Source organism: Lycium ferocissimum, chromosome 1, assembly GCF_029784015.1.
Source record: "Lycium ferocissimum isolate CSIRO_LF1 chromosome 1, AGI_CSIRO_Lferr_CH_V1, whole genome shotgun sequence".
NCBI lineage: Eukaryota > Viridiplantae > Streptophyta > Magnoliopsida > Solanales > Solanaceae > Lycium > Lycium ferocissimum.
Window position 1 is genome coordinate 61,649,573 of NC_081342.1, and position 21,582 is coordinate 61,671,154.

The window sequence follows — 21,582 nt, forward strand, 5'->3', positions numbered from 1 at the left end:
TTACCACAAGCACTTGATAGATAAGGGACCCCAAGCATTCATGTTATATTAATAATATACGATTTGGTTTGGATGAATCAAATTCTAAGATGTGGAGATAATTAATCACACACTGAAGAACAATGATGACATGCTCTTTCTTTTGGCATGTTTCATTTCTCTCATTCTTTCACTAGCTTCTCAAATAACTTTGTGCATTAATACATTGATGGACTTGGAAGAAAATGAATATGGCAAGTTTCATTTACTTCATTTTAGCAGCTCAGGACGCTTCTTTTTTTAAAAAAAAAAAAAAAAAAAAAAAGTTGTTGCATGCTTAGTCTACATATTTTTAGAGTCCGCAACTTTTTTAATTTAAAAAGTGGCTAAAGTTACCAAAATACCCCGCTAAAAAAAAGAACCAAAGTACCTTTTGCGCACAAAATTAGTGCGCAATAGCTAGGTTTTTTTTTTTTTTTTTCCTTTTTTCACACAATTTTAAAGCTCGCAAATTCACCTTTTTTTCATACTTTGACGCAAGATAAGTCATGTTTCAATACTCCGAAATATTAATATTTTATATAGAACTTGATATCTTTTTTTGCGGACAATAATGTCGGCTCATTACATCAAGTTTACCTAAACGTTTGGATCGTCGTTTTAGGGGTTGTAAAGTGCCCCGAAGTAAGTTTTGTTTGTTTGAATCTTGTTATGTTTAGGTTTAAGTCTTTTATTATATAAGGTTTTGTTTGAAGTGTTTTATTTTTTAGTCAAGGCATTACTTTTTTTCGAGAGGTTCAAAATAATCCATCCAAAACGAGAGGTTCAAAATAATTCATTGCAATAACCAATTAATACATCATTATTTACAATAACAAAATATTTAAAACAATACATCAAGTACGGGAGGCTCTTCTATTACGAGACGTAGTTGCACCACCACGGCCTCGTAGGCTACACAAACGCTTATCATGGCCAAACTCCTTACACGTCGAGCACCTTCGAGAGTATGTCCTATCCGGAACATCCATTTGATTGGGAATTCGAGTTCGTGCGTTAACCCGAATTTTACTAATATATTCCTTATTAGCAATCATTGAAAATGGCTCGTCTGGCCAATAAGCTTGATCACCAAGTGGGTAGAAGCGGCCAACATATGCTTTAGCGTAAGTTTTGAAGCTATATTCCGATGCCACATAACTTGATACCGTTTTTCCCATTACCTCGAAACACTTGACGGCATGAGAACACGGCATGTGGTATGTTTGACACTTACCACAACTGCACGTTCTCGTGCCCTCATAAACGGTATGTATGTTTCCTCCCCTACCCTGATAATAACCTGTTCTGATTTCATACACACGTTCAGTCAGGCTATACTCGGTCATCTTGTGCAGCTGACTTTTTTGCCTGTGATGCTCCATCATTTTGAAAGGTTTTGGCATCCATGTCCCCTCCTGTGCTAATATGGCTCTGGCTTGCTTGGTTCTTGTCACAAACCGCTCTACAACTTGCATGAAAGTCATTCTTACCATTGCAGTAACGGGTAGTCCCCGAGCAGATTTTAGCAAACCATTGAATGACTCCGAGCTATTTGTTGTGAGCATCCCCCATGTCCTACCTTCATCGACATGCAATGTCCAGTTTTCAACTTCGATTTTCTTCAACCAAGTATATGCTTCTGGACTCACTTCCTTGATCGTCTCCATCCTCGCAAGCCATTTTTTTTGTTGATGCTCCATCGCAGCCGCCGACATCAATTTGTTGAGTGTGCCGTTTCCAAACTTCGTTTGAAAATTTGCCTTGATGTGCCTTAAACAATAGCGATGGTAAGCAAAGGGAGGCTGCCACCCCTCCAAAGTAGACATGCAGTGCATTATGCCTTGATGTCTATCAGATAGCACGCATATGCCCATACGATCCTTAATAATATGCTGCCTCAAATGTGTCAAAAACATCCCCCATGTGTTGTTGCTCTCGTTAGCGGCAATTGCGAAAGCAAGAGGGAATATCGACCCATTGGCATCCATTCCTACTGCAATCAGTAGCTTGATGTCGTATGCACCATATACATGCGTGCCATCTATGGATATGACTGGCCGGCAGTGACCAAAACCATCAATAGATGGTTTGAATGCCCAAAACACATAGTTGAAAATTGTACCGCCCAGAAGCCTCCACTCTACAACAGTTTCTGCATTGAATTTTTGTAGAGCTGCCATATACCTCGGCAACGTCTTGAAAGAGCCCTCCCAATTTCCATAAATCATCTCAAACGCACGCCTACGCCCAAGATATCCCTTTCTCTTGCTTATTGTTTTTTAATATACCTTCTTAACATTTCTAATGCAATCTTTGATGGGGATCCTGCACAAGTTTAAACAAACAACACTTAGCAATGACAATTTAATTGATGTAAGAATTATAATGAACTAGGTCGAATAGGTTACCTTGGGGTTTCGGCAACGTCTTTAAGTAGCACTTGAGCAATCATATTTATATCTAAATTAAAATGATCTGCTCGATTCTCTCCCATATCACAAATGTGATGATTGTGGAATTTTGTGATAACCCACATGCCATCGGGCTTTTCAATTCCCCGAAGCATCCATTGACAGCCTTGATACTGTCGTCTACAAACTAGTCTCCATATTTTTTTGGTTGAATCATCAACCCTATACTCCCTAATTTCCTTGTAACAATAAATTTTAACTGCCCTTTGCAATGCCTTTTTTGATCCGAACACCATCCCTTTTTCAAGGTAGCAATCATCTTTTATAAGATCGGCCGGTTCTTTCCACATTTTTTTGATGACATTGATCATCTTCTTTGGTGAAGACAAAGGCATCAGCATGACTTTGAAGATTGTCTAGATATGGAATATTGTCAGAATGCCACTGCATTGGGCTTTCGGGAGTTGGGTTTTGCGACAGCAGACTTTGTATCAATGCTATTAAATTTGCTTGTTGCCCACCAGATTGAACATCGACCTCTTCGTCTTCATCATTATCGGTTTCTTCTGCATTATTCGGTTCGTTATCACTTACTGATGTCTCACAATAATTTGGACAATGATCACCATCTAAGAAAAGCCTCTTCCTACACGAAAAGTAACATATTTTAAATACCAACATCAAATATATATGGATTATTTAATATGAAGGTGATGAACCTCCGATATTGATGAATATTGACATGTTCAGAAAGATCATCTCCACCGTTCGAGTGGATTGCCCAAAATCATCATTTGGTACGCTTTTGTTAATAATTTTCAACTCCACCGATTGAGAGTTTTGCCCAATATTACTCATATCAATTTTGGACAAAATCAAAAAATCGGATCACCATCTCGAAACCGAAAGAACCGAACCTCTTTGGTGTTCCCTACAAAAATTGAAACCGAAATAGAAAATGAAACCGTAACATTTATACATTTTAAAATACCAACATCAAATATATATGGATTATTTTTCCAATCAAATATCCTTAACAATAAAAAGTGACTGGATGTGTCTTTAGGAGTAATGTATGTCCTTTATGTGTTTTCTTAATTATTCTTCGATATATAATAGTATCTTATAGTATGGTTATGGTTTTCTGTTCTTGTGTAGAATTTTGATTTTAATTTGTTAGTTTTATGTTTTGTTGCTTTTGAGAATATGAATTAGTGTAAATGGAATTGCCCAATATCATATCAAAAAAATCGAATTTGAAAAAACCGAAACCGAACGAGTTTTTAAAAAATCGAAACCGTGAATAATAGTTCAACTCCACCTTCAAAAAACCAAAACCGAAATAGAAACCGAATTTTGCTAAAACCGAACCAATATTACCATATCGGTGTGTAACCCCTACAAAGATACCAAAAAAGGATATTTACCAATAAATAAAATAAACATGTGTTACTACACAAAATAATAATTTAAAAATGAATATTTACCAATTTTCAGTGTTTGTTTGATTAAATTGCTGGCTTAGAGTTTCCAGCGGGACTTGACCACTCAAAATGTGTGTATAAGAACTAAAATCCCCATAAGTGTTATCATGAGTAGGTTGGATTTGAGGCACTTCTTCAGTTATCTTTTCTATATACATTTCAAGAACATAAATGGCGACTACATCCCTATATTCTTCAGGCGCCCTCAAATACTCCCTCAAAGAGTCATCATCATTGATATCCCATGCACCATAAAGCACTGAACCTTGTGAAACGGTGTTTGGATATCTGCCAGTTACAGATAATCCATACTCTGTGGGATCAGTTTTCATTTTTTATGTAGGTAAGTGACTAATGTTTCATAGTTTAAGGTTGTTGGAAACTTTACATGGGCTTTTGGTTTGATACTATAACGAACGGTATTATTGTCATCAAGTATAACTCCATCCCAAAATAGAGAAACCCTAAGGATTGAAGAAGAAGAAGAAGAAGAAGAAGAAGAAGAGGTTTTTTCTTTGAAGGTTGAGTTTTTTCAAGAACTTAAAAGACTTAAACTTATGAAATGGATGAGTTTTTACCTCATCCAACATTCATATTAAATAGGCAAAAATATTAGCGCAAAAGTGAACTATTGCGCATGAAAATACTGTGCAATACTTTTGCGCATGAAAATGTTGCACAATAGGATAAGATTTTTGAAATAATGCAGCATGGTGTTATCAAATCAAGCATAGTGTGTCATAAAAAATAGACAAAATAATAGAGTATTGTGTTGTCAAATCAAGCATAGTGTGTCATAAAAAGCAGACAAGCATAGTGTGTCATATATGGCTAATATATTGAGCATTTAAATGTTGCGCAATACAAGTTAGTGTCATAAAAAGCGGACAAGCATAGCAGCATTATGTTGTCACATCAAGCATAGTGTGTCATAAAAAAAGCGGACACACTATATTGCGCAATACAAGTTAGTGTCATAAAAAGCGGACAAGCATAGCAGCATTGTGTTGTCACATCAAGCATAGTTTGTCATAAAAAGCGGACACACTATATTGCGCATTTAAATATTGCGCAATACAAGTTACTGTCATAAAAAGCGGTCAAATAATGAAGCATGGTGTTGTCACATCAAGCATAGTGTGTCATAAAAAGCGGTCAAATAATGAAGCTTTGTGTTGTCACATCATAGTGTGTCATAAAAAGTGGTCAAATAATGGAGCATTGTGTTGTTAAATCAAGCATAGTGTGTCATATATGGCTGATATATTGCGCATTTAAATGTTGCGCAATACAAGTTAGTGTCATAAAAAGCGGTCAAATAATGCAGCATTGTGTTGTCACATCAAGCATAGTGTGTCATAAAAAGCGGTCAAATAATGGAGCATTGTGTTGTCAAATAAAGCATAGTGTGTCATAAAAAGCGGATAAGCATAGTGTGTCATATATGGCTGATATATTGCGCATTTAAATATTGCACAATACAAGTTAGTGTCATAAAAAGCGATCAAATAATGCAGCATTGTGTTGTCACATCAAGCATAGTGTGTCATAAAAAGCGGACACACTATATTGCGCATTTAAATGTTGCGCAATACAAGTTAGTGTCATAAAAAGCGGTCAAATAATGCAGCATTATGTTGTCACATTAAGCATAGTGTGTCACAACAAGAGGACACACTATATTGCGTATTTAAATGTAGCGCAATACAAGATAGTGTCATAAAGAGTAGTATATAACATGATTGACGAACAACTAGAATTCACATTAAAACGAGTTATCATGTCATTCTATACCCAATTTGCTGATATTGGTTCTATTACATGTTTTACCCCATAAGACATATTCGAAGCAATTGGTGGGACATGGGAACTAGATGATGATTTTAAATACTCAAATAAGCCAAACAACAGATTCAATCGACAATACAATAACACAATGAGAGAGGAGTGAAATTGGCGTGTCAGGGAGGCTGCAGCACTTGAACAAAACTTGAGGTCATTAGGGCTTAAACGCCCAAAAAAAGGTGTTATGTCAATGCCTCGTGACACTCCACAAGAGTTGAATTTTGCTCTTAACCGTTTTTGCGAAGAAAACAATCGGATGAAAATACGTTGCCCAAGGGTAGAATATGGTCAACATGATTACGTAAGATTCAGATCCAAGTGGGATCCAGACTGTGAGATGTCCGATGAAGATTAATTTTTTTTAATAATAAAGTAAGTAGGTAGGATCATAATGACCACCCCCAAGGGTACTTGGGGGTTTCCATCTATATAAGTAGCCCTTCATTTGTTATTAGATTACAACATTTTCAATGTCGAGTAGTAGAAATGTAGATGGGTCTTTATTCCTTCCAAAGGATTCGAATAGCAGTGGTGATGATAGTTCAAATCATAGCAGCTATTCCAGTGAATCAAGTTTTCTTCATAACAATGATTTCCAACTAGACTATATGAAACCTCACCTTCTTATAGAGCGTAATGATAATTTTTGCAATGTGAAATATTCAGATCAACGAGAATATTATTGCGGGTTATGCCGAGAATGGGCACATCGGCTTGCCAAATTAGAACGTGTTGTTCGTGACTTGGAAAATCTCAACGCTCAAATCCCAACAAGATACTCAATCACCATGCCTCGAGTAGGTCCAAAAACTTGCGAGCTTGCCCTACAAAGGATTAGAAAAGAAAACAATAGAATGCTAGCAAGACGTTGTAGATTTTACATGCTAAAATTGGCCGAAGAACAAGCATTATCAACAAGTAGAGAATTAACATCTACAGAAAAAAGATATGTCTTAAGAAACCCAAAGTATTGTTAGGAGGACAATATTGAGAACTTCTATTCTGATGATGATTAGGAGTTATTTTGGTTCACTCTCTTAGATTTTGAGTAATTTAAGTTTTTGACTTGTGCGGTTACTTTCTATTTTTAGTTTGTGATGAAGTCACCAATTTGAATATTTTTAGTATGTTTTTAATTTTCTTTGAATGTTATAGTCTATTATTAATTTAAATAATCTTCTTAGAGTTCATAATACATAAAAATTCAACAAAAAGATAGATAAATTAGTACATAAAAGGTGAGGATTACATAATAAATGAAAACATGCAGCTAGTAAGAACAAAGTACATAAAATAACAAAATAAATAGAAAATACATAGAAAAACAAAATACATAGAAATATTAAACTTAATAAACAAAATACATAGAAATAATAAACAACAAAAAGATAGCACAAATAATCTTCCAAAATTTCAGTTTTTCTTTCAAAGCATTTTTCTCGTGTTGAGTTTCTCTAAGGTTAGCCTTGAGAAAACTTTGTTTTTCTTTGGATTCTTTTAGCAAGACCTCCGAAAGGTCAATCTTTTCTTTAGCTTCCATAAGCTTAAATTGCAAGTCAAACTTCACGGTATCTCTTGAGATACGTGAAGTTGCGGTATCTCTATCAACAGGAGGCTTTTTTATCTTTGCCGCCACCATTTTATCCACGAGAATGCTATCTTCCCAACGAAAATGTTTGCAACCACCCATATCCTATAAACATTACAAGAAAATCAGTTTTTAAACGTATAATATGTAGATAATGTGAAAAAAAATTTAAACCCTAAAAAAATGTAAAAACACTTACTTCGGGTACTTTACAACGCCAAAAACGACGCCTCTGATTATCTTCAATCCTTGATATTTTTAGCTTACAATAACGGTCACATTCACAAACATCGGGTTCTATAGCAAAGTTTGACGTTTCAAAGCTTTGAGACATGATTTGAGAGGGGGGGGGGGGGGGGGCTGGCTAAAGTATGTTGAAAGAGTGAAAATGGAGGACGCGAAGAAGAGTAGCTTGGAAAATGAAGCTGGGCGGAATTTATTGAATCTATATTGCGCACTCATTTAGTGCGCAATGTAAATTTACACTTTGGCCCTATTGCGCACTAATTTTGTGCGTAGAAGGAAATTTGGTTCTTGTTTTTTTAGCGGGGTATTTTGGTAACTTTAGACACTTTTTGGGTTAAAAAAGTTGCGGACTCCATATTTTTACTTATATGATTTGGGTTGGAACCTGCTGTTTTCATTTCTTTTGCTCTTATTAAGTGAAAAAATTGATATTTAGTCTACGATGACTATAGGTCTATATCTCGCTCAGGATGTATGGAGTATGATTCAAGAGATAATTTTTGGAGCCTTTACATATGAATTTTGAGACCTTCCAATATAATTTGAAAGTGAATTCTATCAACTTAAAGTTAGTTGAATCTTGTTTAATTAATACTTTTGCAATTTTTTCTCTTAAATTTTGTACTTTAATTATAGGGAACACGCGCAACGCGCATATTCAAAAACTAGTTACACATATGCGTGCACACATCAAAGTTGTGTAGTTAGATCAAAGCTAATTAATGCAAAAAGTGACTTCTATACAATGGGAACCATAGTAGCAACAGTATCGAGAGATGCAACTGTGCAAAAATTGGTCCTAGAACGATTAAAATTTAATTGCATCAAAGGATTCGAGTATGAGAATTTGAAATCTCTCGAAAGAAGCTTATCAATATCTAATTCTAAAGGATGCTGTGTGTGGTCTGATATAGGCACCACCAGAGCCGTATTTCATTCCAAAAGTTAATCTGTTTGAAACATTAAAATTTCTCAATGATATCATGAGTTCTTTTTGTAGCTCATTCAGTAACTGACCTATTAGGAATTTGAACAGCAAAATACTAGCTATTGTTTTAACGGAAAGCACAAGCTTTAAGAGAAAAACATAATTCATCTGAATTTGAAATCTTACAGTTGGCGGGTTGTCCAAAATGGGGCCGAGACTGATTAGAATTTAATTTTCTCAAAAAATTCAAGTATGAGAATGTGTAACATCCGGAAGGTATATATTTAGGGACGATGATGGTGTCGGGATATATACTATTAACCATGTGTTTGGATATAGTATTTATTATAGAATAATTATTTATTCAGTTTTAATAAAGAGTTAAATAGGTCATGTACTAGTATGTGTGTCATTTACTTATATAGGAGATGATTTAGTGTATAGAGTTTAGCTTATACACGAAAGATTAAATCATCGGTTCTTATAAGTATAAAATGTTTTATGTTCACATTCTAAGATAGAAATTGGACAAAGCTATCGGTATGATTGTAGCACAAGATTAAATATAATTATCTTCATTATGGGAAGGGTATAGTTCCGACTTCTTGTGCTAGTACATTTTATGCTTATTGAATGGACCAAGTAGAGATAAGTGTTTTTGTACTGAATATATAAAACAACATCTCTAGCTCATTGAAATTAGTGGGCTATAGGGCAAAGTGGGCTTGGTCCAAAAGGTGTTTTGTATTAAGGGTAAACATCAATAATTGCCCCCAAAATACAAAATATTTACCCGCCCATGCCCTCTCCCAAACTATTTTCGCTTCTACCCCCACCGGCTGAAAGTATTTACTCGGCATACCCCTCGATCAAACCCCTTTCTCTTCGTGATACCATCGCAGTATATTTATATATCACGATGATATCATGGAGGACTAAGAGAAGGACTAAAATAGTCCAGGAGTAAGAGAAGGACTGAAACAGTCCTCCATGATACCATTTCAGTATATTTATATACCATGATGGCACCATGGTCCTGAGGAGTGTTTCATTGAAGGACTGAAGCAGTCCTTCATGATACCATCACTGTATATGTATATAAGACGATGGTATCATAGAGGAGTGTTTCATTGAAGGACTGAAGCAGTTCTTCATGATACCATCACGTATACAAACATGATCATCCACAATACCGTCTCAGTATATTTATATACCATGATGGTATCATGGAGGACTAAGAGAAGGACTGAAGCATCTTCCATGATACCATCTCAGTATATTTATATATCATTTTGGTATCATAATTGGGGTCAACTGGGGGCATCTCGGCTAAATATTTTAAATTCTTTCTAGGGGTATGGGCGGGTAATTTTTTTTGTTTGAGGGGGCATCCATAATCTTTCCCCTTTTATTAATCTGCATTGGAAGAGAAAAAGCCCAAAAACTCAACATGTTGATTAGAAACAAAATATATAGACCAATAATACTCACTTCAAATAATTATCTAAAAAGGGACTTCCTCCATAGAGTTGCAAATGTGCAAAATGCATGGGACAGAGACTGAACAAATTTAATCTTATCAAAAGATTCTAGTGTCGTAATATGTAACCTCTTGCAGTTATATATAAAGGTCCCATAAAAATAAAAACCAAAATAATCAACTCAAAATCATTTAGGGATGCTTCCCAAAATATTTCGTTGTTCGCTCTCTTATATACATCTCTTTTCATTTCTGCCGTAATGGAGCCTTGTAGTGAGCTTGGAAAGTGTAGAAAAGGAATAAAAAGATATGGCAATTGCAGTTCCTTGTTAAATCTTACAATTTTAAAATTTTAGATGTCAAGGATTAGAAGACGCTGGCGTAACGGCTATGGTTATTCCCATGTTCACCTTTAAGATTTATTTTGTGAAATGCTCTCATCTGCGTTTATATTTGTTTTTCTTCTTATCGTGACTAGTACTCAAAGTTTGTATTAATTAATCTACCTGAGCTTCATTAGCCTCATATTGTTTTCAAGTTTATATTTTGAAATAAACTTGGAATGTGTCTTTACATAATTCAAAAAGGAAGACAACAGCTGCAAGCTATTTAACTCAAAGAAATTAATCACATGAGCAAAAGTATATATAAAGAAATGCAACTGTGCAACATCGGTCTAAGAGTGATTGATATTTAAATTGATATCGAAAGGTCGCGTATAACTTGAAGGTCCCAAAAAAGAGCACCCTTAAACAGGGGAAATAAGTGTGGGAACTTCCTTTTCAGGTTCTTAGGGAACTTCCTTCACTATACATGAGGTTAATTACTCGATTGTACCATCCCCTTGTATTGAGGAGTTCCCTTTCAGGTTCTTAGGGAACTTCCTTCACTATACATGAGGTTAATTACTCGATTGTACCATCCCCTTGTATTGAGGTCCTTAATATCACTCATAGAAATTGCTTCAGAATCTGTGTTCTACATATATCAGGCCTTACATGACAGTGAAGAAGCCGTATCGTCGTCATCAAAAGTACTAAATTGACGTGCAATAGAAGAAAGAGCACTAACAAGGAAAAATAATGAGTTTGCGACAAGTGATCAGATTAGAGGTCATTTACTGGTCAATTGAATTGCTTTAATGGATATAGGAACACAAGCAGTGTGGAGGTCTCGTATAAGATCTGGACAATAAAATTTTCCCTCCCACTCTATTACACCGATGAGTAATTTTTTTTTTTTTTTTTTGGATAAGGTGACTTCTCCTGTTAATGAATTTGATGATCATAACTTAGCTGTGTTTAAAATTCCTGCAGATATCAATATTCGCATTATGCATTATTGATTAAAAAAAAAAAAAGGAATCCTCACATAGAAATGCAAAAATATTTTCATCAACATCTGATTCTAAAGGATGCTATTTGCGATCCGATTTAGGCACCAACAGAGCCGTATTTTCATCAACATCTGATTCCAAAGGATGCTATTTGCGGTCCGATTTAGGCACCAACAGAGCCGTATTTCTTCCAGAAAATGATCATCTGAAGTTATTATTCTGAAGTGGAAGAGAAGCCAAAGAGTTTCTTGATTGTAAACAAGATATATAGACCAATACTCACTTCAACAGAATCTACGAGGGTCATTCCGTTCTATGGGAAAGAAAATAGTGTTTGCCAAACTAAATCATATTTGCAAAAGTATACAGAGATGCAACTGTCCGAGATCGGACTGAAACTGATTAAAGTGTAAATTTTATCAAAAGATCAAGTATGAGTATAATGGTCCCAAAATGAAACACCCTTCAACAAGGGAAATAAGCGTGGAGGTTTCCAGTTTCTAACCCGCTCTGACGTTTCAAATTATTCAAAAAAATGAAAGAGGTAAAACATAAAACATCTTTCGAAAAAAAATCCTCACATTGAACTGAAAAAAGATTTTCATCAACATCTAATACCTAAAGGCCAGGGGCGGATCTATGTGTAAAGGTGCGGATCAGGGGCGAAGCCACGTTAGCTCCAGGGGGTATCCGAACCCCCTCGGCAAAAAATTACAGTGTATTTTTAAAGTTAAAATTATTTTATTATGTATATATAGTAGATGTTGAACCTCTTGACTTCTTCGTGTATTTACCTTTTAGAATTTTTGAACCCCCTAGATGAAAATCTTGACTCCGCCACTGGTGGGGATGCCACGGCGCCCCGATGACTTGGTTGAAACTTAGTATATATATGTCTATACGTATGAGAAATAGAATATATACTAGTCTTGCCACCCTGAAGAGCAAAACAGGCGAATAACATATCACATAGCAGACGGGAGTTCGAAGCTCGGGTGAAGCATTTTTGTTTTGCAAGCTCTTTTGCTTGCTGCGAAAGCACACCTTCAGCTTTATACTTTTCCCTTTTTTATCTCTTTCTTAAATTCTTTTTTAGTTGCTATTCTTTATTAATCTAAATGGACTCTTTTTGCTTTAGTTAATTCTTGACTTTTCTTCCTCTTTCTTTAAGTATACTCTCGTTGCGTGAGTATCACATATCAATGCGTACTAAATTTTAAGACATCACATAAATATTAATACAAAAATAATTATAACTTTTTATATTTTTGAAGTTTTAAAAAATGATGAATATTGATTATGTTAGAGTTTTAAAATTTAAATGTTATTTTAATCTTTCACCGACGTTCACACTAAATAAAAATCACTAGGTTGAAGCTTTTATTTTTTGATTACCAACTATATATATTTGTAACAACACACTTAGGTAATGAAGTGTGAATATATTGAGGCAACGGTATTAGATGGTTTATAAAAATTAAATATATTGAGGTAACAGTATTAGATGGTTTACACAAATTCAGATTTTTAGCGTGAAAACTTTTTTCTTTCTCAAAGTTTAGATCTAGAATAGGGCTTGTTATTCCTATTTTTTTTTTTTTGGACTGGTTAGGAATCTTAAATCTCAGAATATCTAAAAGAGAACATTACTAAACAAATCTACATATTCGGTCGATTTATCTATACAAATCGATAAAGATAAATAATCCGAACCGTAGCCCAAAATTGAAGAAACCGACCCGTTTATTCTATTTGAACAAAGGCGGCACCCGGAACCTTCAAATTCTAGGTCCGCCACTGCTAAAGGCTGATATATATGGTCTGAATTTAGGCACCACCGTACCAGAAACATATTCTTTTTTCTGAAAACCATCAGCTGAAGCTTGTCATATCCAGCCAACACACTAGCACCAGCAACAACACGAAGGATGTTGGCAGCAAGTGATTACCATATAAATACACGTATAAATACTTAAAATAAGAAATCCACAACTGAGAAATAACTCAAAAGTTCATTCCACACAACTTATGAAAATTAAGCGGAGCTATTCAAACCTTAAGATGGACCTATAGTTAACGAATTTTTACAAACGGTACAAAATGCTTATCAGTTTTTAATACTTTTTTTACCTGACACTAACGGAAACTTTCCAACATGTGACCTTTTTTTACAAGAGAAAAGAGAGTGAATAACTTAAAAGGTCATTGAACTATAGTAAATGTTTCACTAAAGTCACTTATATTTGTTTTGTATCAGAAAGGTCATTCAAGTGTACCAATAAATTATACCAATTATACCAAAAACTAAAGAAATTATATTATATTAAAAGTGGGAATATTCTAAGTCTAAAGTTGGATTACGAAAATGACCATTAAAAATTAATGGACCATTTTACCCTTCACAAAATTTTCTTCTACTAATGAATAATTAAAGCTCCAATGAAAAACCGGGTAAGTGGAAACAATTGTTTCATCTTCCATTCATTATGGTAGGCAGTAGTTGTGCAAAACGTTTTAAAATTTTAAAATATCTCCGTTTCATACTTCTTTCATTTATTTGATCTTTTGAGCTTCCTCCGTTAAAATTCTATATTCATGTATAGTCTTTTAATATTCTTTTTTATACTTTATAAAAGTGGAGTCAAGTCATTGCATCATTGTTATCCTTTTATTCTTTCTGCTAAAAAAATTCCTTTCCATGAAGACCTTCTATTGATCTTCTCTCTTAGCATGCAGTCATGTACATGTAATTAAATTATTTTGTTTCGTGTTATACAAATTCAATTTTTGCTTACTGCCAACTATTATAGATAGTTGCTTGTATATTCCGGAATAACATGTAAATGTAATACTTACAATTTAACAATAATTATTCATCATATGCTAGCTTGTTTGTTATTTTTATCATACACAATAAATATGGGACACATCTTGCAAGTCTCACGTTTTAGTTGAGACTTCTCACTTTTGCTACAAATTTGAGTCAAGATTTTTTTTAATTAACTGTGGTGTCCGGGCTAGCTTGCGTTCACATCGACTAACTCCACTAGATACCTGTTTATTCAAGATTATTAATAATTCGTTTTCCTTTAATCAAACATTGTTTTGCTTCTTTTACTGGCCACCCTTTGCCTTTTGTTACAAAATTCTTTTTTAGTTTTCCCTTCTAAGGGATGGTAGAATTGAAGATACAGTTTGCAGCAACTTTGTTTCTCAAAATACAATCACAGAGGAGCTTCATATAAATTTTAACACATCTTTTTTATGCCTTATTATGCTTTTGTTGAAATTAATTTTCAAATCAAATCCAGAAACACATACTATATGTTTGTGGGTTTGATTTCAAATCTATCCCTATTGGTTTTGGGTTTCTATGATTTTTGGATGCTTAAGTTAAATGGTGAAGATAACATTAAATACTAGAAGGTATCTTGAGACAATTCTAGGCTTAGAATAAATATAAGTGAATATCTATAACATCAAGAATAGTTCAAATTGCAGAAAAGTATCCAATTTATCAAAAGCATCCAAGTCGTTTTGAAATGAGTAAAAAACGGAGGGTACATAGACAGTAACGTACACGAATCCTAAAGGGCATTCTTCCTCAAATCAACTTCATTTGCTTTTTTGCACTTTATTTTTTGGAATGTGTTAGTTTGACCATTGCTATTGAGGCTAAATTTGGTGGTATTAGCCTTGTAACATATTACTCTGATTACTCTATCATAAAAAATTAACAGTTCTTACGTCTTATAATTATAGTATTTCACATTATTAAGAACTATAATTATGCCCTATTATCAGTTGAAGTTACTCGCTTTTTTAAAAGAAAATCAAAATATATCTCACTCAGATTACAGTAGAAAGGTACTTTTGCATTATAACTATAGTATATTTGGATCTAATCCATAGCTAAATTTAGTTGTTTAATTTTGCAGGTTCAAACGATATTTAATAATTTTGTGATCAATAATCAAGTCATTCGATATTCATTGATTATTCATTGATTTGAGCTTGTACTTTACCCCTTTTGATTTTAGTTACTCATTACCCACATATGTTAATATTGTATGTACAAATTAAAAAAGTATGTACTGATTGATATGGGAGATACGTGCAATGCACGTATCCAGAAACTAGTAATCACATAAACCTCCCCAACTTTGATTATGAAACACTTACTTCCTTCGTGGTTTACTTGCCTCTCTTATTTTATTTTTTCATGATAAATTTTTAATTATTATTAATAAAAACATTTTAGTTTAATGTCCTTTAGGATATTTTTTTAAAATTAACTTTGTAAACATTCTTTTCTTTTTCTTTTTTTTTTTGAAAAATTGAATTTTATACAAATTTAAGGTACAGATAAAGGCATGCAATATTAGGACTTCCGTATATGAAACTTATAAGTTAATCTTCATTAATTAAATTAATTGAGGATATACTGATTCTTTAGAGAAATTACTAAATTAATTTTGGGAACCTGTTAGAATTTATTTATTAATCATGGAAAGAAAGGTGTAATACTTCTTATATTTTTTTTTTCTTTTGTTTTGGTTATTTAATATTTTGAAGCTTATTAACAAAATTTCTAAGGGATATTATCATATGGTTCAACGTGTACGTTCACAGCAAAGAACTTTTTTGCCTTATTTTCTCTTACAAGCTTATGTGCTCCAAAATTACCACAACCTAAATTCTTCACAAACTCATAATGTTCCATCACTTAAAAAAAAAAAAAAAAAGGGGGGGGGGGGGGTTGGTGGGTTAAGATTCTTTATAATTCACAATTGATTAAAGAACAAATTATGACTTACGGAATTCATAAAACACAAAAGAAAATATCCTAAAGGCCAAATTGGTTAAATTATTATTTTTATTGATAATAATTAGGTTAAAAAATTATCATAAAAAAATAAAATAAGCGAGGCAAATAAACCACAAAGAAAGTAAGTGACATAAAATCAAACTCGCGGGAGGTTTATGTAATTATTTCTTTAGTTTTTTTAATATAATGATTTTATAGGTAAACTAGTCTAACTTGAATGACCTTTTTGATACAAAATAAACATAAGTGACTTTAGTGAGATATTTGCTATAGTTTAATGGCCTTTTAAGTTATTCACTCGAGAAAAGAATTTTTAAACTTTGCAAAATTCTGCCCCTTGGACTTTGTGAAATTGTGCATATTTTACCCCAACTATTGACATATGACATACTTGGACCATTTTCCAAAGCTCAGTGGCATATTTAGATCTTTTCCCTTTTATAAATATCAGCTTTAGCACTTAGAAGTGACTTTTAAGCACTAAATACTTATTAGCTATTTTGAATCCATCCTAAATGGCCCCCTATTTACACTGTCTCTTAAAGTGCTTGCTTTTTCCTTCCACTTTACTTTCCCATGGATGGAAAGATTTCCACAACTTTAAACTTGACCGGTTAGTAATTACCGAGCACATTTGAATTCTTAGTCTTTACTTTCCCATGGATAGAAAGATTTCCACAACTTTAAACTTGACCGGTTAGTAATTACCGAGCACATTTGAATTCTTAGTCTTTACTTTTCCATGGAAAGTGAAACATTGACTTATTGACTCCTAAATCGTTATAATTCTCTCCAAAAATATTATCTCCTAAAAGAACTTCTAACAAAAAGTATCTTTTAAAATAAACAAGTTTTGAAAACTTGGTCAAACAGAATATTAGTCCCTTCATTCCCTTTTACTTGTCAGTTACATTTTCACTTAAAAGAAATTAGTTGAATGTAAATATTACCAAATTATCCTTATGGTACTCCAAATAGTTTGAAAGTCATTAATTACTTAATGATAAGAGTTAAATTAAAAAAGAAAATGTATTCTTTTCTTGATTTACTGAAGCGGAAAAGTAAAAGTAAAATTGTACTTTTAGTATTTTTGATAAGCAATAGTACTTTTATTTGCCAAGTGGTGCATACAGATTGTGACACAAATCCCACTCATGAAATGTGGATGGTGCTTAAGTGCTTAATTCAAGATTTGAGTGCTTTTAACATCTTATCTCGTTGGAAAAAAAAAAACATTCTTAGTAGGCATTTGGTCATAAGAATTATTCACCTTATTCCGAATTTTTTTTTCCACTTTTTTCACTTTTTAGCGTTTGGCCATAAGAATTCCGAATACAACTTGAAGTTGTATTCCAGAATACCAAAAACTCAAAAAAATTATTTTTCAAAAAAATTCATTTTTTTCAACTACATTTCACCAAAAACTACAATTTCAAAAATTATGGCCAAACATAACTCCAACTTCAAAATTCTAAAAAAAAGTGATTTTTTTTTTTTTGGTTTCTATAGACAAACGAGGCCTTAATTATGCCGTGGGACAACTATCTAAGCAAAAAGATGCTGTCATACATTTCAACAGAGATTTTCAAGAGTTGAAAATAATCAAAAAAAACAAAATCTAGTAAAGGAGATGCATTTATTAAAGAGAAAAGGTGCAAATATACCCCTCAACTTTACGATTTAGAGCAGATATACCCGTTATAAAAGTGGTATAAATATACCCCTGTCGTTATAAAATGTTGTAAATATACCCATTTTTCTGACAGAATTTTTTTAAAATCATTTAGTTTATTTTTTAATTAAAAAAAATACCACGTGATTTTAAAAAAGAAGGCTACCCAATTTTTTTAGTAGATATATTTTTCTAAAGCCACAAGATAAATTTTTTTTCCTGGTGAATCGGGTTTGATTCGTTTAAAAAAATGGATAGACTTATTCTTTTTATATTATATTTCAAAGTAAACTTTTTAACTTGCTTTATCTTTCTTTCTAAATCATCAAGAAATTTCGCCGGATCTTTAGGAAGTCCCATATTTAAAATCGTCCTATATAAATTGTCAGGACTTTAATTAGGAACTAAAACAGAGCTTAGCATTCTTGATATCTTCTCCAATACAAACCATTTATATCCTTTTGACAAACATGATTGTTCCCCAGAAAATTTCTTTGTTTCAGTTTTTCACCCTTTTATATCTAGTCTTTACAGTTACTTTTGCTTCCACTGAGGAAGCAACTGCCCTCCTGAAATGGAAAACAACTTTCAAGAACAAGAATAATTCCTTAATGGCTTCATGGAGACCAAGTTATAATGCATGCAAGGACTGGTATGAAGTTATATGCTTTAATGGTAGGATAAACATGTTAAATATTACAAATGCTAGTGTCATTGGTACGCTCTATGATTTTCCATTTTCATCTCTCCCTTTTCTTGAGTATCTTGATCTTAGCATGAACAATTTCTCTGGCACCATCCCACTTGAAATTGGTAAACTCACTAATCTTGTCTATCTTGCCTTGCACAACAATCAGATTTCGGGCACAATACCACCACAAATCGGCTCACAAACCAAGCTTCAGGTCCTCCGCCTATTTGAAAACCATTTAAGTGGTACCATTCCAAGAGAAATAGGTAACCTAAGGTCTCTTACAAAGCTATCGTTAGGTACTAACTTTCTTAATGGTTCTATTCCTACTTCATTGGGGAACTTGACCAGCTTGTGTTTTTTGTTTCTTCATAAGAATCAACTTTCTGGCTCCATTCCTAAAGAAATAGGTTACCTAAAGTCCCTTACGGAGCTACATTTGTGGAGTAACTCTCTTAATGGTTCTATTCACCTTCCTTTGGCAATTTGAGAAATATGCAAGGTCTGTTTCTCCATATTAACAATCTCACTGAGGAAATTCCTTCATCTATGTGCAATTTGACATCACTAGAACTGTTGTATCTCGCGGGAAACAACTTGAAAGGAAAAATTCCTCAATGTTTGGGTAATATCAATGGCCTCCAATTTTTTGCGATGTCACATAATAATCTTAGTGGAGATATTCCTTCATCTTTTTGCAATTTAACATCACTACGGATTTTAGATTTGGGTAGAAACAATCTTAAGGGAGCAATTCTGGAATGTTTTGGCAACATGAGTGCCCTTGAGGTTTTGAATATACACCACAACAATCTTTCTGGGACTCTTCCAACAACTTTTAGCATTGGAAGTAGACTCAAAAGTATCAACTTGCAAGGGAATGAACTAGAGGGAAAAATCTCTGTATCTTTGGCCAATTGCAAAGAGTTGCAAGTTCTTGATTTAGGAGACAATTACCTCGTCGACACATTCCCGATGTGGTTGAATACTCTTCCGAAGCTGCAAATTTTAAGCTTGAGATTGAATAAATTGCATGGGCCTATTAGAACTTCAAGGAATGGAAACATGTTTTCTGAGCTTCGAATCATTGATCTCTCTTGCAATGCCTTCACAGGAAACTTACCAATGAGTTTGTTTCAACATTTCAAAGCCATGAGGAAAATTGATCAAACAATAAAGGCACCAACATATCTTACTATATATGTTGGAAAAGGACATTACCACGATCCTTTGACAGTTGCAACCAAGGGATTGGAGCGTGAACTTAAAAAAATTTTGACTGTTTACACTGCTATTGATCTTTCAAGCAACAGATTTGAAGGACAAATTCCAAGTATTATGGGAGATCTTTTTGCGCTTCGGGTGCTGAATTTGTCTCATAATGTATTGCAAGGTCATATACCACCATCACTTGGAAGTTTATCAGTAGTCGAATCATTGGATCTTTCGTTTAACCAACTTTTAGGAGAGATACCAGAACAGCTAGCTGCTCTTACGTCTCTCGCATTCTTAAGTCTCTCTCACAATCATCTCCGAGGATGCATCCCTCAAGGACGTCAATTTGCTACATTTGAGAACAATTCATATGATGGTAATGATGGATTACGTGGATTCCCTATTTCAAAAGGTTGTGGACATATTTTGACACCAGAGACAAATTATACCGATTATGCGGTAGATGATGACGAAAGCACTTCTGAATTTCTCAATGAATTTTGGAAAGCTGCTCTTATGGGTTATGGAAGTGGACTATGTATTGGATTATCCATAGTATATTTCATGATTTCGACTGGAAATCTAAAATGGCTTGCAAGAATCATTGAAGAGTTGGAAAACAAAATTATTATGCGACGGAGAAAGAAGCAACAAAGTCAAAGGCACTACAGAAGAAGAAATAATCGCATCTAGAAGAGTTAAACATTCAAGTATACAGTTAAGTTCTAGTTTGATCTTCAGTTTATCGCAACTATCTGTGTCTCAGTTTTCATATTAGTTATATCAGCAACTAATCAAATGCTCTACAAAGCATTTTTTTTCCTTTCAATAGAAGCAATTACAATGGATTAGCTTTTTCAAAATATGTTTTGAGCTAGTAAAAGTTTAAATATAATATGCGACTGAAGCGGAATGATGTAAAAAAAAATGCAAATATATGCAAAATTAGTTGGAACTAGTGTTTGTGCAAACCAACACATAATTTAATTTTAGTGTAAAATAAACGTCAGACTTAACTTTCTTTCTGTAAGATAAAAGTCTGACTATAATTTTATTATTTAGTGTAAAATAAAACGACTTAACTTTCTATGTGTAAAGATAAAAATTAGACTGTAAATAAACAAATTCGAACATGTAGGTGTTTGGAGGAGCATTTGGTGGAATACACATTAGAGATGCAATATCAGATGTTGCAGCTTATGATGCTAGATTTGAGTTTTAGTTTCTTTTAGTATTGTATGTAAGCTTTTTTTACTTCCTTTTATTAACTTGGGAAAATGTAATATCATGAATTTTGATGATATATCAAGTTTATGTAAGATTCAATGAATGTTGTGTGTATTTATTGGAGAAAATGTAAATAAGTGAGAAGGGTATTTTAGTCTTTACATACTAGTTAGTTAAGTTAGTAGATTGGTTCCTAACTAACTATAAATAGGACATATTTGTACTCATATCAGTTCAAGAAAAATATACAGTACGTTTCTTTCTTCTCTCTACAATCTTCTTCTTCTTCTTCTTCTTCTTTAATCTTATATCAATTAGGGTTCTTTGGTTATTAGCACATATTACTTCATGCTATCAGAGCATGATGAATTACTGCTTCGATTTCGCATAACCTTCGATTGTAAAAATCTCAATCGTATTAAAGAATTCAATTCAAATCAAGTTCCGATCAAATTAGGGCAAATTTCAGAATTTTTGAGCAATTTCCAAGGTGATTACAACAGGAACTGAACCAGTAAACACAAGTACATCGATAGGATCGATTGAATCGCAAGCACCAGTAATTGAATATAATCATCCACTATATCTTCAATCAATTGATGTAAGTGGT

The 21,582-nt window shown here is 33.5% G+C and overlaps 1 pseudogene; it reads left to right on the forward strand.

The window, feature by feature from the left end:
• Nucleotides 1-18,255: 18,255 nt before the first annotated feature.
• Nucleotides 18,256-21,209, forward strand: LOC132056724 (receptor-like protein 9DC3; annotated as a pseudogene).
• Nucleotides 21,210-21,582: the final 373 nt, after the last annotated feature.